Raw genomic sequence first — 17,033 nt, forward strand, 5'->3', positions numbered from 1 at the left:
ATATTTGTCTTAAGACCTGGCATTTTGCCCAGATCTTGATTAGGTAAAGCTTGCCAGATGTTAAGTATTTAAAATAACCATATTTAGATCATAAGGCATCAGAGGAGAATTAAGCAACTCGGCCCATCAAGTCTGCTCCGCCACTCCACAGTGGTTGATTCATTACCCCTCTCAACCCCATTCTCCTGCCTTTTCCCTATAACCCTTGACAGACACCTCGACTAACCAAGAACCTATCAACCTCTGCTTTAAATATGCTCAACGATTTGATCTCCACAGCCGTCCATGGCAATTAATTCCAGATTCACCATCCTCTGATTAAAGAAATTCCTTCTTATCTCTGTAATAAATGGATGTCCCTCTGCTCTAGGAGTTCCCAACCTTTTTCATGCCTTGGATCAATAGACCTAAGCCATGGAACAAAACCATTAATCAAGGGGTCTGTGGACCCCAGATCGGTAATCTCTGATCTATTATTAGGCAGTTGTCCACCACTAGTTACTGGCAGCCAACCCCTTATTACGACTTTGTATCTTGCTGGTCATCCAATCTTCTATCCATGCTAGTATTTTTCCTGTAATACCATGGGCTCTTATGTTATTAAGCAGCCTCATGTATGACACCTTGTCAAAGCCTTTTGAAAATCCCAGCCAACAACATCTGCTGACTCTCCTTTTCTCCATCTTGTCTGTTATTTCTTCAAAGAATTCCAACCAATTTGTCGGGCAGGATTTCCCCTTAAATTTCCCCTGACTTCGGCCTATTTTATTATAAACTTCCAAGTAGCCAGAAATCTCATCCCTAATAATGGATTCCAACATCTTCCAACCACTGAAGTCAGGCTATCTAGCCTATAATTTCCTGGAGTGACATTTGCAATTATTCAGTCCTCTGGAATCATTCCAGAATCTACTAATGTTCCCACAATCTTTTCAGTACCTCTTTCAGAACCCTGAGTTGGAGTCCATCTGGTCCAGATGACTTATCTGTGTTCAGACCTTTCAGCTTCCCAAGCAGCTTCTGCTTAATAAAGGCAACTACACTCACTTCTGCCCCCTGACACTCTCAAATTTCTGGAACACTGTTTATCTTCCACATTAACAGAAAATACTTATTTAGTTCATTGGCCATTTCTTCCTCATTACTACCTCTCCAGTGTCATTTTCCAGGGGCCCAATATCCACTTTCACCTCTCTTTTACTCTATATATCTGAAAACACTTTTGGTATTCTCTTTGGTATTATTGGCTAGCTTACCTTCATATTTCATCTTTTCCTCTCTTTATATTTGCAATCAAATTGAGGACTAAATAGTAAGATTATATTTTAATTTGTTAGCCTTTGCTTCTTTTAGAATGGGGAAATAATAAAAAAAAGTCATTTTTAAACAAGGGATTGTGAAAAGGTGCGGATTTATGCTGAATAACACAAATAATTGAAATTGGGAGCATGAAAATGAAATCTGATATGTTTGATTGTGTAATGCATTTAGACTTGTTCTTGCTATTGCTTGAATTCAAGGTTATATATGGCAAGGAGGACTAGAGCTTGGTGCTTGGGGAAATGGGTTGGAGCGGTGTTGCAGGGTTGGGGCATACATGAATTGTAGCAAAGAGCATGTGGGATGAGTTTATATATAAAAAAGACAATCTTAACTGCTAACGATCAATTATAGAAATGCCTACTACCAAAGCAGTCTGTTCTGATTTGTTCAAGAGTTTCTGTGTCTGCCATCTTGACCCATCACACTCAGTTCAATCCGGTAACATTTTTCAAATAACTATCCAAATCTTCATGGTAAGAGGAATCCACATCACCTTGTCCTTCATAGCTGCATCTTCCTCTCCAGTAGCACCTTTGTGAATCAAAACTACAATCTCTTTTTACTTATTTTCAGTGGGATGCCAAAAATATATGCAATGTGATGTCTTGACAATTTCAACTTTGCTTTCTTTGAGTTTTGTGCCTCTGGATTTCTGACTCTTAACATTTTTGTACTTTTGAGTTATGTGCAGAAGAGTAAGTTAACATACTAGAACTAAAACTGATTAAATAATCCACTAGATAGCTGTATTTCATTTGGTATTACAGTGGATTCCGGATAATGGGGACACATTGGGACCTGTACATTTTGGTCCCATTAAATGGCTGCCCATTTAGCCAAAATTTCATGAAAGTAGTTAAAAAAGGTATTTTAAAAAAAGACAAACTACTGTTTAATTGAGTTACAAATTATGTATTTAAATGAAACACAGAACAAATTAGAACATTACTGACTGGTTGTCCATCGTTTCCTACGATGACAGAAACCTGTGCGGGACAGTTTTTATAATTAAAAAGCCAACAATCGGTGACAAAAATCACTGCTTTTTGAAAGCAAACACTTGCAAGTATTGCTATTTTAAAAACTTTCCTCTAAGCACAGTGTAGTGTCTTAACAGCCATACAAGTGCATGTGACTAACGCTAGTTAGAAATTGCTTAGCAACAGTGTCCTGTCCCAATTAAGTGGCACAGTGTCCCAAATCAGTGGCTGCCCCAATTAACCAATGACCCAATTAAATGGAATCCAGTGTATTTCTAAATCAAAGCTTGTCAGCCAACTTATGCTGTTTGCAACACATAATTTAACTACTTTCTGCTGTATCAATTTTTCAACATAGTTCAGAATCAGGTTTAATATCACTGGCATATGTTGTGAAATTTGTTGTAGGGCAGCAGTATATTGCAATACATAAACTAAATTAGAGTAAGTATATATATTTGAAATAGTGCTAAAAGAGAAAAAATGTAATGTCGTAGTGTTCATGGGTTCATTGTTCCATCAAAAATCGGATGGCCAAGAGGAAGAAGTTATTCCTGAATCATTCAGTGTGTGCCTTCAGGCTCCTATACCACCTCTTTGGTCGTAATGAGAAGAGGGCATTTCCTGGATGTTGGGGATCCTTAATGATCTATGCCACCTTTTTGAGGCATCGCTCCTTGAAGATGTTCTAGATGCTAAGGAGGGCAGTGCCCATGATGGAGCTGACTGAGTTTAAAAGTTTCTGCAGCTTATTTTGACCTTGCACCGTGGCCCCCTCCCAAATATCAGACAGTGATGCTGCTAATTAGAATACTTTCCACACTATATCTGTAGAAATTTGTGAGTGTCCTTGACATATCAAATCTCCTCAAACTCCTAATGAAATATAGCCACTTGTGCTCCCTTTGTAACTGCATTGATATATTGGGCCCAGAATAGATCCTCAGCGATGTTGACCCCCAGGAACCTGAAATTACTCACTCTTTATGATGACTGTTGTGTGTTCCCTCATCTTACCCTTTCTGAAGCTCACCATCAGCTCTCTGGTCTTATTGATGTTGAGTGTAAGGTTGTTGCTGTGACACCACTCAACCAGCTGATCTATCTGGCTCCTGTACATCATCTTGTTACCGTCTAGTTATACAGGATACACCGTATAGTCTTACAATCTGTAGGAACTGTTTACTAACATTTAGATAATAACAATAATTAAGCTGATTCTCAACATCACTCAGCATAAAACTTGGGAATTTAAAGATGGTGCAACTTCTTGCCATTTAATAAGCTATAAGTAGCTTATTAAATGGTAAGTTGCACCATCTTTAAATTCCCAAATTTTATGCTGAGTGATGTTGAGAATCAGCTTAATTATTGTTATTATCTAAATGTTAGTAAACAGTTCCTACAGATTGCAAGACTATACGGCGTATCCTGTATAACTAACATATCATTTACATGTATACCTGTAAATTTGACTCAAAAAAGTGGTGAAAATTGGACCATATTTTTAACTGAGTTTTGCTTACATAATTAGATTTTTCAGGTTGTTGGGTGAAATGGTATTGCCAGCCAGCAATAAATGCATAATTCATTGTATTACATTTAAAACGAAGCACTGAATTGTATCTAGTTGTGTAATTTTGACATCCTTGTTAAAACCTGCTCATTAATATTGCTCAAATCATGAGCCAACAAATGGGAGTCAGACATTTGAGACTTGTCATTGTTGCTGTTCTGGAAGCAGCAGTGCCAATTCTTGGAGCAAACACGAGGAAATCTGCAGATGCTGGAAATTCAAACAACAACACACACAAAATGCTGGTGGAACACAGCAGGCCAGGCAGCATCTATAGGGAGAAGCACTGTCGACGTTTTGGGCCGAGACCCTTTATCAGGACTAACTGAAAGGAAAGATAGTAAGAGATTTGAAAGTAGTGGGGGGAGGGGGAAATGCAAAATGATAGGAGAAGACTGGAGGGGGTGGGATGAAGCTAAGAGCTGGAAAGGTGATTGGCGAAAGTGATACAGAGCTGGAGAAGGAAAAGGATCATGGGACAGGAGGCCTCGGGAGAAAGAAAGAGGGGGGGGGGGAGCACCAGAAGGAGATGGAGAACAGGCAAACAACTAAATATGTCAGGGATGGGGTAAGAAGGGGAGGAGGGGCATTAAAGGAAGTTAGAGAAGTCAATGTTCATGTCATCAGGTTGGAGGCTACCCAGCCGGTATATAAGATGTTGTTCCTCCAACCTTAGTTTGGATTTGTTTTGACAATAGAGGAGGCCATGGATAGACATATCAGAATGGGAGTGGGACGTGGAATTAAAATGTGTGGCTACTGGGAGATCCTGCTTTTTCTGGTGGTCCGAGCGTAGGTGTTCAGTGAAAGGGTCTCCCAGTCTGCGTCGGGTCTCACCAATATGTAAAAGGCCACACTGGGAGCACCGGACGCAGTATACCACACCAGCTGACTCACAGGTGAAGTGTCGCCTCACCTGTCCTTACCTACCACTCCACCAGCCTCCAGGTCCAACGTATAATTCAACGTAACTTCCGCCACCTCCAATGGGATCCCACTACCAAACACATTTTTCCCTGCCCCCCCCCTTCTGCTTTTCACAGGGATCGCTCCCTACGCGACTCCCTTGTCCACTCGTCCCCCCCATCCCTTCCCACCGATCTCCCTCCTGGCACTTATCCTTGTAAACAGAACAAGTGCTACACCTGCCCTTATACTTCCTCCCTCACCACCATTCAGGGCCCCAGACAGTCCTTCCAGGTGAGGTGACACTTCACCTGTGAGTTGGCTGGTGTGGTATACTGTGTCCAGTGCTCCTGGTGTGGCCTTTTATATATTGGTGAGACCCGACGCAGACTGGGAGACTGTTTTGCTGAACACCTACGCTCGGTCCGCCAGAAAAAGCAGGATCTCCCAGTGGCCACACATTTTAATTCCACGTCCCATTCCCATTCTGATATGTCTATCCATGGCCGCCTCTATTGTCAAAATGAATCCAAACTCAGGTTGGAGGAACAACACCTTATATACCGGCTGGGTAGCCTCCAACCTGATGGCATGAACATTGACTTCTCTAACTTCTGTTAATGCCCCTCCTCCCCTTCTTACCCCATCCCTGACATATTTAGTTGTTTGCCTGTTCTCCATCTCCCTCTGGTGCTCCCCCTCCCCTTTCTTTCTCCTAAGGCCTGCCGTCCTATGATCCTTTTCCTTCTCCAGCTCTGTATCACTTTTGCCAATCACCTTTCCAGCTCTTAGCTTCATCCCATCCCCTCCGGTCTTCTATCATTTTGCATCCCCCCCCCAGTGCTTCCAAATCTCTTACTATCTTTCCTTTCGGTTAGTCCTGATGAAGGGTCTCGGCCCGAAACGTTGACAGAGCTTCTCCCTATAGATGCTGCCTGGCCTGCTGTGTTCCACCAGCATTTTGTGTGTTTTGTTGTGCCAATTCTTGGTTTGCTTTAGATAATCACGCCACTTTTTTAGGATTCAAATTAAAAAATTCATGTTAATGTATGGAAGTTGATGTTCTGTGGGTAATCATTTACATTCTATGCATTGTTTCTCTTTTTACAGAATGAAAATATCTTAAACTACAATTGATTATTCTGCACCTGAGTAACTTTACCAAGCAACATTCAACAGCATGGATCAATTTGAATTCTGATTTGTGATTTATAATGTGTTAACTGGAATAGGTGATGGTTGGCAGTTGAAGCAATAAAACTAACAAGTGTGAATATTTAGCAGCAACATAGTGGTAATCTAATTGTGTTTAGTGGCAGAGAATTTTTTACATTTTTTTTACAACATTTATACCAAAGATTTAAAACAGGTCAAAACTGAGGGGAAATTATGTGTATCCGATAGATGATTATTCTGTGATCATATTTTTGTACTAACGTGATTCTAAAATGCCTAATGAAATGTGGAAATAGCTAATATCTTGCAGGTCTTGATTTCAGTAAAGAACATAATTTAAATCTTGGGAAAATAAACAATTTAATAAATCCTAAAAAAAATACACTGCATAGCCTTTTCTCTTTATCAACTGGTTATACATTATTACTTTGACATTTTGTAAATCCCAAAGTCTGCCATCAAGAAATTAATTTGGCTTAAGAAAATAGAGTAATATTTTCATTGTATGGTTCTTAAATTTTTGGCAAAAGCCCGTGGTTTTTATTGCCTCTTCAGATGAGGCATTTAAAAGTAAACTTGTGTCGTATCTAAACATGCACCAAATAGTTTTTCTGTGAAGTGAAAATTAACTAGCAATTTGCCTGCATGAAGTGATTGCATTACTGACTTAATTTACTTCTGGCAGTCATGATTAGAATTGCTATTAGAGTAGAATAGATTCTGTGTTTTGAATAATATTTGACATTTTATTGTAGCCATGTTTGGGTTTGAGTAATAAAATAGTTATGCTTGCTCAGTTGCAGTAGGATATAGAGCTAACAAGACAGCTAGAAAGTGATAATAGGATAAAGTGACCTTGCACCACATCACACTTGCCCCATCATTTCCTGCCCTCTCCTGGCATACTCTGGCCATGCTAAACCTTTTGGTCTGAATAAACTGGAGGCCTCACTGCTAAGGCTGTCCTGTGAAGCAAAATGGTCTGCAAATAGCATTTCTGTATCAGTTAATTTTTAATATTATCATGCCAGTTGTTAGTATCTTTGAAGGATTAATGATCAACTATGAATAGCAATAAATTCAAAACCTGTTATGCAAGGTCTTGTAAGCATTTTGGGTTGTCTATTGTATGCATTCTCTATATTAAATTGAACCTACACATATTGGCAAATTGCTTTTGTACTGTAGGCTTCAATTGAATAAGTTTAAACTTAATTTTCCATAATAAATCTTGTGCTAGTCATGTAGAGTTTTATGATGTTACTCTCAACAAAATTTGGAATAGAGAACATCAAGCATGTTTCTCAAGGTAACTAACTTGTATACTTAGTTACCAAAACAACCCAGCCAAAGGAGAAGAAAAATCAAAATAGTCCTTGAGTCATTCCACTGTAAAACTTATTTTCATTATGTCAAGAGAATGATTAAGATCTGAAAATTCATTTGTGTATCTATTCAAAAAGAGTGGGCTCTGCTTGATTAAAGACGAATTTTGAGGAATCTCATATAATAAAGAATGCTGTATGTTAGGAAGTGCTCTAGTAATGTATAATTTCCCTCATGTAAGGACAAATGGATTTTCAGATCATTTGGGTTAGCTTGGTGAATCTAGACATGAACACGAGGAATTATTCCAAGATTTAAAATTAGTAGGCATAAGTACACTGAGAAAAGGAAAGATGACAGCAAAAGAACAAATATTTTAGTGATGCAGTTGAAAAGGAAGTATTCCATAAATTACAGGTTTCTTGCACATGGTCAAACAGGTGTAAGATTATAGCTGAGAATGTGTTGGCTGATGAGCAAGTTAACATAAGCACACTCCATAAATGGAAAAAATTGTATATAAAAGTGGAAAGTTGTTTTGTGCATGTTATTTAAAAGATTTCTGGTTGGAAATAATATCTGAAATTTTGGACATACTGTTAATGCACATTTAAGCCACTAAAAACTTTGGATGTTACTGGCAGGTCTGTGCATGTGTTTTCTAAGTGTTGGTGGGTTTGGGATTTGTAAACAAAATTATGAACTTGGCTACTGCTCTTTATTCCCTCTGTCATAACAATCTCATTAGTCTCACTCCTCTCATATCCTGTGCTCCTGCAACTTATTCGGTCATACATGATCTTGGTTTCCTTTTTCTGTTAACCACTTTTAACATGAACCTATAGTAAGGGCCATACACTAGTTAGTTAACTTACCAACGCACTGCAATCTGCAGAAGAAAACTGGAGCACCCTGAGGAAACTGAATGCCACAGGGTGAATGTCCAATCTTCACACAGACAGGACCTATCATGTCTCTGGAGCTGAGACAGCAGCATTAACTGTTGTGTAATGGTGAATTGTGTGAAAGTACACAGTAAAGTGGAACTTGTGAGCTTGCAGTGATAGTGTGAACCTGCTGTAAACTTCAAACTGTGTTCAGGAATCTTTCTGATAAGCCCGTGGCAGTTAAGAGCTGATACTGAGTCATTTGAATGGAGAAATGCTACAATGTGATTGACTTAAATGTTTTCTTATGGTTGTAATTGGGGGAGGGGGTGTGGAAATCATTGATGCATCTAATAATTTTGAACGCTTGAGTGTCGAAGATGTTCAAAATCTTCAAATTTTTCCAAGTCTGACAAGTCTAAGGATTAGCCAACTATCAGGCTTTTCCCCTGAGCTGTTCATGGGCAAAAGGTCCCTGTTTTGGACTGGAATGACTTTGTTACAGCAACTCTGGAAAAGTTAGATCTGGAAAAGTTGAACTTGGATCTGGAAAAATTGCTTTCAAACTTATTAGGGTCCGAGGTAAGCTCAAGTAGCTTCATTGGCAGCATTTATTGGCAAGCTATGGGTATGATGGAAGGCTGTTTCATGAGAATGATTAAGGAGAATCTGGTATTTCAAAATTGAAAAATATTTTAAATGATAAGCAGTGAACAGCTTCCATGGAGTACCCAAGAATTGTGGGGATGAGCCGGGAATGATTTAAAGTGGAAGTTGAAGATCAATAATTATGCAAATAGATTAGAACCAGATTATTTCAGAAGTTGTCAGCAATATATGTAACCCAAAAACAACAAATAAAACTTATTGGAAATATGAAAATAATGGAAATACAAGTAGAAAGCCTGTGGTCTGGCATTCCACAGTCACCAGCATACTTTGAAACTTGTAGTATCATGGTATAATAATTAATCCTAACTAAGACCTAAAATTAACTTAGATCTGTACTAATGTGTAGCTAATTAACCTAACTTCTGCAATTTCATCTCACAGGATTTTTGACTCAAATTTTCAGCTTTGCACAGTGCGCTGAACCCTTGCATGGCCTGGGGAGTGTCTGGATCAGAGGAAGATTGGGGGCAACTTCTTTCGTCTGTATTTTCTGTGATTTTGGTACTAGTCAGGCCTTAAAGGTGCCCGTCCGGAGTGTTTCAACCTGTAAACAGTTTAAACCTGTAAACCATTTCAAAAGCATTTGTGGCAAGAGAAGGAATCATTTTCAGGTTGATGACCTTTGATCTGAAGTTCTCAAAGGTTGATCAAAAACGTAAATTTCCTATCTCAAATCTGTTGGTTATTGCTGAGGAAGTTGAGCTATGGCCTGTCAGTAAAATGAATCTGTATTATGCCTTTTCAATAAAATAATTCTGTGGTGCTTCAGGCAAGAGTCTCTGGAGTGAAGGGCATATTCTGAGAAGAATAGAAGGGGAGGGATTTGTGAAGGGAATTCCTGAAAGTAGTTGGTGTCAATCATGAAAGAGCAGTAATGCAAATAAAGCTAGAATTTTCACAACAAAGTGATTAAAATTTGTTATTTCTTATTTTTTAAACCTACTTTGAATATATATTTGGCTTCCATGATTTCAATATGTATATGTCTACTGAAGCAGATACTGTCTTCAACATGTCACTGTAGTTGGAGTGAAAAACTAGAAAAGCCAATGGAGAGATTCCATTCGATCCTCAGTAAGATCTCCAAGCAGCAGTGATCATGTTTTGGTTTATGCGTTCAAAGAGAACCTGTATTTTTGGCATTTTATCTAAAGTTCAATGATAGTCATAGTCGAAGGATACTACAGCACAGAACCGGGCCATTTAGCCCATCTAGTCCATGCTGAATCATTAATCTGCCTAGTCTTATCGACCTACACCTGGACCATAGCCCTCCGTAGTATTCCCATCCATGTTCCTGTCTGAATTTCACTTCAATGTTGAAATCTACCCAACATGCACCACTTCACTGGCAGTTTGTTCACATTCTCACTACCTTCTGAGTGAAGAAGAAGCCCTCGTGTTCCCTTAAACATTTCACCTTTCACCCTTAACCCATGACATCTAGTTCTAGTTTAACCCAACCTCAGTGGAAAAGCCTGCTTGTGTTTATCTATGTATATCCCTCATAATTCTGTATACCTTTATCAAATCTCTCCTCAATCTTCTATGTTCTAAAGAATAAAGTGCTAACCTATTCAACCCTTCCCTATAACTCAGGTCCTCAAGTCCTGGCAACATCCTTGTGAATTTGCTCTGTACTCTTTCAACTTTATTGACATCTTTCCCTTAGGTAGGTGACCAAAAGTACACACAGTATTCCACATTAGGCCTCACCAACATTTTATACAACTTCAATCCCATCTCCTGTTCTCAATACTTGATTTATGAAGCCCAATGTACCAAAAGCCTCCTTTGTGACCCTATCTGCCTGTGCTGCCACTTTTAATGAATGGTGGCCCTATATTCCCAGATCTTTGTTCCACCACACTCTTCAGTGTCCTACCATTCACTGTGGAACATCCTGGTTGCTCCTACTGAAGTGCAACACATCTCACTTGTCAGCATTAAATTCCATCTACAACTTTTCAGCCCATTTTTCCAGTTGGTGCAGATCCCGCTGCAAGCTCTGATATTCATCCTCGCTGTCTACTACACTCCCAATCTTAGTGTCATCTGAAATTTGCTAATCCAGTTAACCATATTATCATCCACATCATTCATATAGATGACAAACATCAATGGACCCAGCACCAATCCCTGCAGCACTCCACTAGTCATAGGCCTCGAGTCAGAAGCAACCATCTGCTACCATTCTTTGCAAAGCCAATGTCAAATCCAATTTACTACTTCCTAATTGAATGCTAAGTGACTGAACCTTGACCAACCTTCCAAGTGGGACCTTGTCTTAGGCCTTGCTAAAGTCAATGTTGATAACATCCACTGCCTTGCTTTCATCAACTTTCCTCAAAACTCAGATTAGTTAGACATGACTTACCATGCACAAACCCTTGTTGACTACCCCTATTAGTCATTGTTTATCCAAATACTTATATATCCGGTCCATTAGAATACTTTCCAATAAGGTTCCCACTACTGATGTTGGTTTTTCCGGCCTATAATTTCCTGGCTTGTTCTTTGAGCCTTTCTTAAAAAAAGGAACAACATCAGTTATCCTCCAATCCTCTGGCACCTCACCTGTGGCTAAGAAAGTTTTAAATATCAGTGCTGCAGCATTTGAAACCATTATGTAAACAATATGGTGAATCTTAATGCTTTAAATAAAACTCTGTTAAAGGGAGCAATCAAAATTAGTTAAGATTCAAGTTTCTTATGCATATTTTGCTTTTTGTTAAATCTTAATGTATTTGACTCCTGTCTGAATTTAATATTATACATTAACAATGTGCTCTTTTAATTTTGGGTAGCTTAGAGATCCTTCCACTTCCATTCTTAAAACCTGACCTTCACTTCCTAGGCTTTTGCCAGGAGCACTGTGGGATTATTTTATTGAAAAGGCGCAGTAGAGGTTCACTTTACTGAGGAGCCATGGCTCAACTAACTAATGGATAATTATTTGAGATAGAAAATTAATGTTTGTAATCAACCTTTCAGAACTTCAGAGCAAGGTAATCAATCTGAAACTGCTCCCTTTGTTTGCTATAAGTGCTCTATTAATGTTGATTCTAATAGGGCATATTTATTGAATTGTCTTTGGTACACTAATTCTTCAGGCCTTTATGCTGTTGCTGTTAGTTAGTCAAAGGCTACTGAGCTTTAACAAAATTCAGGAGAGAAAATCCATTTCTATCCAAAAATAACTACTGCAGCTACAAGATCTGGCGTGAGGAAATTGTTTTTCTCATTAATAGTGCAATACCAGTACTGAAAAATAAATACAAAATAGGTTAATTCACTAGGTTAATTCCTGAGTTGAGGGTTTTCTTATGAGTGGCTAAAGAAGTTGGATCTATATTTTTTGGAGTTTGAAAGAATGGAGATGGGGAGTGATCTTATTGAAAAATAGCAGGCATATCATTAGTTAGTGGTTTCAGTAGTGGGAGAATCTCAAGCGAGGGGACGTGGTTATAAAAATAGTGGGTAGTCATTTAAAGCTGCGGTGTGAGGAACTTCTCAGGATGGTGAATCTCTAGAATTCTCTACCCTAGAGGGTTGTAGGGGTTAGAGCTTTGGGCATATTTAAAGAGGAAGTAAATACATATATGAAGTATTAAGGAATTGAGGGCTGTGATGAACTAGCAGGAAAGATGGGAGGTAGAAGGCAATACAGCACCAAAGTGGAAATAAAACAAAAAAGGAATTCCACGGTATTGTAAACCTGAGGAAGGATGGTGTTGAGGAGGAAGCTGTCCACAAGATTTTGATTTGAATAAAGCCAGTATAGGGAAGAAGGACTATATGTTTCTTTTCTTTCTGTAGCTGAGAAGAACTGAGACATCCCTTACTAAGCCAAAATAGATGAAAGTAGAAAATAGTGATATCTAGGAATGGTTAGAACATGAAAGTTTTTGACAAGAACAGGCCATTTGGCCCAACAAAGTTTGCCAAATTCCTATTCACATAGTGTGTTGAAATAACTATTGAATTTAGATTTGAAATTGCTCTCAACTACACAATTAGGTAATTTATTCCATTTGTCCACAGCCTGCTGTGTAAAGAAATGCTTCCTAATGTTGGTCTGAAATCTCCCCTTAACCAGTCTCCACCTATGGCCCCATGTACTTGATGATGGATTAAGTTTGAAGTAGCAGCTGGAATCCACTTACTTATACCCTTAATGATTTTAAACACCTCTATCATGTCTCCTCTCATTCTATTTTGGCTAAAATGATTTAAGTCTTTCAATCTTTCTTCAAGCTCATACCCTGCAGACCTGGAATGAGCCTAGCTGCCTTTCTCTGGACTCTCTCCAGTGTCCTCGCATACTTCACACAGCATGGAAACCAAAATTATTCTAATATGTCTATCCATGGCCTCCTCTACTGTCAAGATGAAGCCACACTCAGGTTGGAGGAACAACACCTTATATACCTGATGGCAGGAACAAAAAAAAACACAAAATGCTGGCAGAACTCAGCAGGCATGAACATTGACTTCTCTAACTTCCATTAATGCTCCTCCCCTTCTTACCCCATCCCTGATATATTTAGTTTTATTCCCCCCTCTTTTTTGCCCATCACACTGCCTGTTCTCCATCTCCCTCTGGTGCTCCCCTCCCTCTTTCTTTCTCCCTAGGCTTCCCGTCCCATGATCCTTTCCCTTCTCCAGCTCTGTATCCCTTTTGTCAATCACCTCTCCGGCTCTCAGCTTCACCCCACCCCCTCTGGTCTTCTCCTATCATTTTGCATTTTCCCCTCCCTCTCCTACTTTCAACTCCTACTCTTACTATCTTTCCTTTTAGTTAGTCCTGACGAAGGGTCTCGGCCCAAAACGTCGACAGTGCTTCTCCCTATAGATGCTGCCTGGCCTGCTGTGTTCCACCAGCATTTTGTGTGTGAGGCCTCATAAGCGCATTACACAACTCAGTAGTGTACAAGTCGAGGCATTCTCTTTAAGTGCATTATACAGCCCAACAGTCTATTAGCCTTCCTAATCGCTTCTGTGCATTGTCTAAATGTTGACAGTGATGAGTCTAGCAGGACGTTCAAATCCTTCTCATGCAGTGCACTTGCTAACTCAAGATCATTGTATATTTATATTTCTACTTCTATGTGATACTTTACATTTATTTACATTAAATTTTATCTGCCTGTTATCTACTTGTATCTGGATTTTGTTTAGATCTAATTGATTATGATGCCTGAATGTTATCAGCTTGTCCCCCTAATTTTGCATCATCAACAAATTTTGCTAATTTATTTGTTATCTGTTTATCCAAATTGTAATTAAAAGCAGCAGTGGGTTCGAATCCATTCCCTGTGGAACCCCAGCTTTCGGATCTTCTAAAAATGCTTCAAGAGGTTGATAGTGGCATGGATTAACTCCAGACTCTCAGACAACCTCTATTCACTGCAATCTGCCTGCCAATGAAAAAGGGTTGCAACAGTCATCATCTCCCTGGCCGTAAACATTGGAGCATTTGGACAGTAAAGACACTTGCAGTAGATTATCGTTTTGAATACAGTTCATGGACTTATAAGAGGACTTGAATGAATATGCTATGATTGTCCTGGACTTTATAAAGAGTCATGACGAGTGTGTCTCCACAAAATTATTCAAAGTCTTCCCCAATCAGAGTATTCAAGACCTGTGCTAATCAACCGGCTGGAGTGTTTATGGACAATTTCAATCTCTTGTTTCAGCAATATGTGGTACCCACTTGCTTCAGGCAAGTTTTAGTCATGCCGGTGCTCAAGAAGAATGTAGCAACTTGCCTAATTGACTGATGTGCTTTGAGAGGTTGGTCATAAAACGTATCCCTGAGAAGTGACCTGGATCTGCTGCAATCACAACAGGTCAGCAGCAGCTGCCATTTTATTGGGCCGTCACTCTGCTCTAGACTACCTGGACAATGAAGATGCTTACATCAGGATGCTCTTCATTGACTACATTCATTGCCTCCCACTCATCATAAGGCTCCAAGATTTGATCCTCTACGTCCTGTGTAACTGTATCATTGACTTCCTTGCTGGCAGACTTCAGCACAGAAGCTAGAGGTTCATGAGCTAGTCTTCATTACGGGATTGGAGGTGGAGAGGATCAGTTGCTTTAAATTTCTAGGTGTTATCATATCTGGGATCTCTTATCTAGGACCTGCACATAAATACCATCACAAGAAAGGCACAACAGTGTCTCCACTTCTTTAGAAGTAATTGGTTACATCATGGCTTAGTATGGAAACACAGCCAAAACTTTCCACCACTGAGCACATTTAAATACAGCGCTGTCGTAAGAAAGCAGCATCTAGACAATGCACTCCTCTCACTACCACCAACCGGCAGGAGGTCCCACACCACCGGGTTCACAAACAGTTATTACCCCACTATCATCAGCAAGGATAACTTCACTCACCATGATTCTAAACTTATTCTGTGACCTATAAGCTCACTTTGAAGGACTCTTAGCCCAGGTTCTCCATATTTTTATTTGCACAATTTGCCTTTTACACATAGCTTGTTTTGTTAGAGTCTATGTATAATTTTTTTGTAAATACTGTTGTATTTCTTTATAGAGAAATACAAGGCCTGTAAGTAAATTTACTTTGGACTAGATGCATCACAGTTTAGTATGGTAACTGTTCTGCCCATGACCTCTAGAAACAGCACAGAATTGTGGACACAGCTTGGCACAAGTCAGAAACCAGCCTCCCCTCCATGGGCTCTGGCTGCACTTCTCACCGCCTTGGTAAAACAACAATCATAATCAAAGACTCCACCCACCACAGATATCCTGTCCTCACCCACCCATTGTGCAGAAATACTAAAACCTAAAAACATGTACCACCAGGCTCCAGGACAGCTTCTATCCTGATATAAGATCATTGAATACTTCCCTAATATAATAAGAAAGACTCTTCCCTAGCACGGTCTACCTCATTAAGACCTTGCACTTTGTTATCTACCTGCACTGCACTTACTCTGTAACTGTAATACTTTATTCTGACTTACTCTGTAACTGTAATACTTTATTCTGCACCCTGTTATGTGAAAGCTTCTGCTGTAGTCTTGCACTGTCCTAATAAATTGAACTGTATGAATGGTATGCAGGGCATGTTCTCCAACTGTATTTTGATAGGTAAGAATACTGTATCAATTTAATAACATGACTTCCCGACTGGTTAAACTACGCGTGATTTGAGGGTTTTTTTAAGAATTATTTGGATCATTTTGATTTTCAACAACTCTTAAAGGTAGTTTGACATCTTTTGAAGTAATTGCAATGTGCACATTTTGATATTGTAATAAACCATTATCAAAAAAACTATTGTTTCATTTCATGAAAACCCCAGATAATTAGAATGTGTAGCTAAGCTATCAGAATGATCCCAAATCGCCATATTTGTCACATAACATTTCCATTGTTTATTTTTCGCTGAACATTACAAAAGATGCAAAATAAAGAATTATTGAGCATTTATACTTGCAACAGCAGTACTTTAGGCGGCAAAATTTGTGGTTTATGATCAAGAAAAATCTCAGGGTTTTATATCGTGACATATATACTTTGATAATAAATTTACTGTGAACTTTGAGTCACAGGCAGCCTTATTTGAATAAGGAGCTATGAATATAAATATATAGAAAGGACAGACACTCTCCGGCAAATGCTTGTAATATTGACTGAGTTATTCAACAGGGGTCACGGGTAAATTTGAAAATGCATCAAACCCATTGCTTCCCCACGCCCGGCGACGGAGTGGCAGGCAATGAACATTCTAGTTTGTGGTGCTGGAGACCTTGAGCTGCTGGTTCTAGGTGGGGAGGGAAGAAGCGGGTCTGCGATTGGCTGCTGCGCGGGCGGCACGGCCATTGGTTCCGGCGCGACCCCTCCCCCACCCCGACGACGCAGTCACGCGCTTTCCAGGAACCCGTCAGGAAGATATCAACAAAACAAGCGCGCGCCTGGCTGTCCCCTGAACGCTCCGCTCGCATCACGCCCCGGATCTCCAGAGGTAGGTGCGGAGGCCTTTTCGTGCCTGTCGGTGCCATTTGAAACGGTCTCGGCTCAAGCAGAGGTGATGACATGACATTAGGGGCCTTTTAATTAAAGATCTCTCACTGAGGTAGAAAGTAGCCTGAGAGAGATGGAGGAGAGGGTGGAAAAACCCTCGAGCTCCTGTGACGTCAG

General features: G+C 39.6%; 2 protein-coding genes across 5 annotated transcripts in view; both read left to right on the plus strand.

The window, feature by feature from the left end:
* The window catches only part of atp6v0e1 (ATPase H+ transporting V0 subunit e1), a 48,450-nt gene extending 41,246 nt beyond the window's left edge, over positions 1 to 7,204 (plus strand). The window contains exon 4 of the mRNA XM_073067703.1: positions 5,896 to 7,204. The gene's annotated coding sequence lies outside the window, so the exon portion shown is untranslated. The remainder of the gene's footprint in view (positions 1 to 5,895) is intronic.
* A 9,561-nt stretch (positions 7,205 to 16,765) lies between these two features.
* Positions 16,766 to 17,033, plus strand: part of crebrf (creb3 regulatory factor) — a 57,359-nt gene continuing 57,091 nt past the window's right edge. For all 4 annotated transcript variants that reach the window (XR_012101626.1, XR_012101627.1, XR_012101628.1 and 1 more), the window contains exon 1: positions 16,766 to 16,857. The gene's annotated coding sequence lies outside the window, so the exon portion shown is untranslated. The remainder of the gene's footprint in view (positions 16,858 to 17,033) is intronic.

This window comes from Hemitrygon akajei, chromosome 15, assembly GCF_048418815.1.
Source record: "Hemitrygon akajei chromosome 15, sHemAka1.3, whole genome shotgun sequence".
Classification (NCBI taxonomy): Eukaryota; Metazoa; Chordata; class Chondrichthyes; order Myliobatiformes; family Dasyatidae; genus Hemitrygon; species Hemitrygon akajei.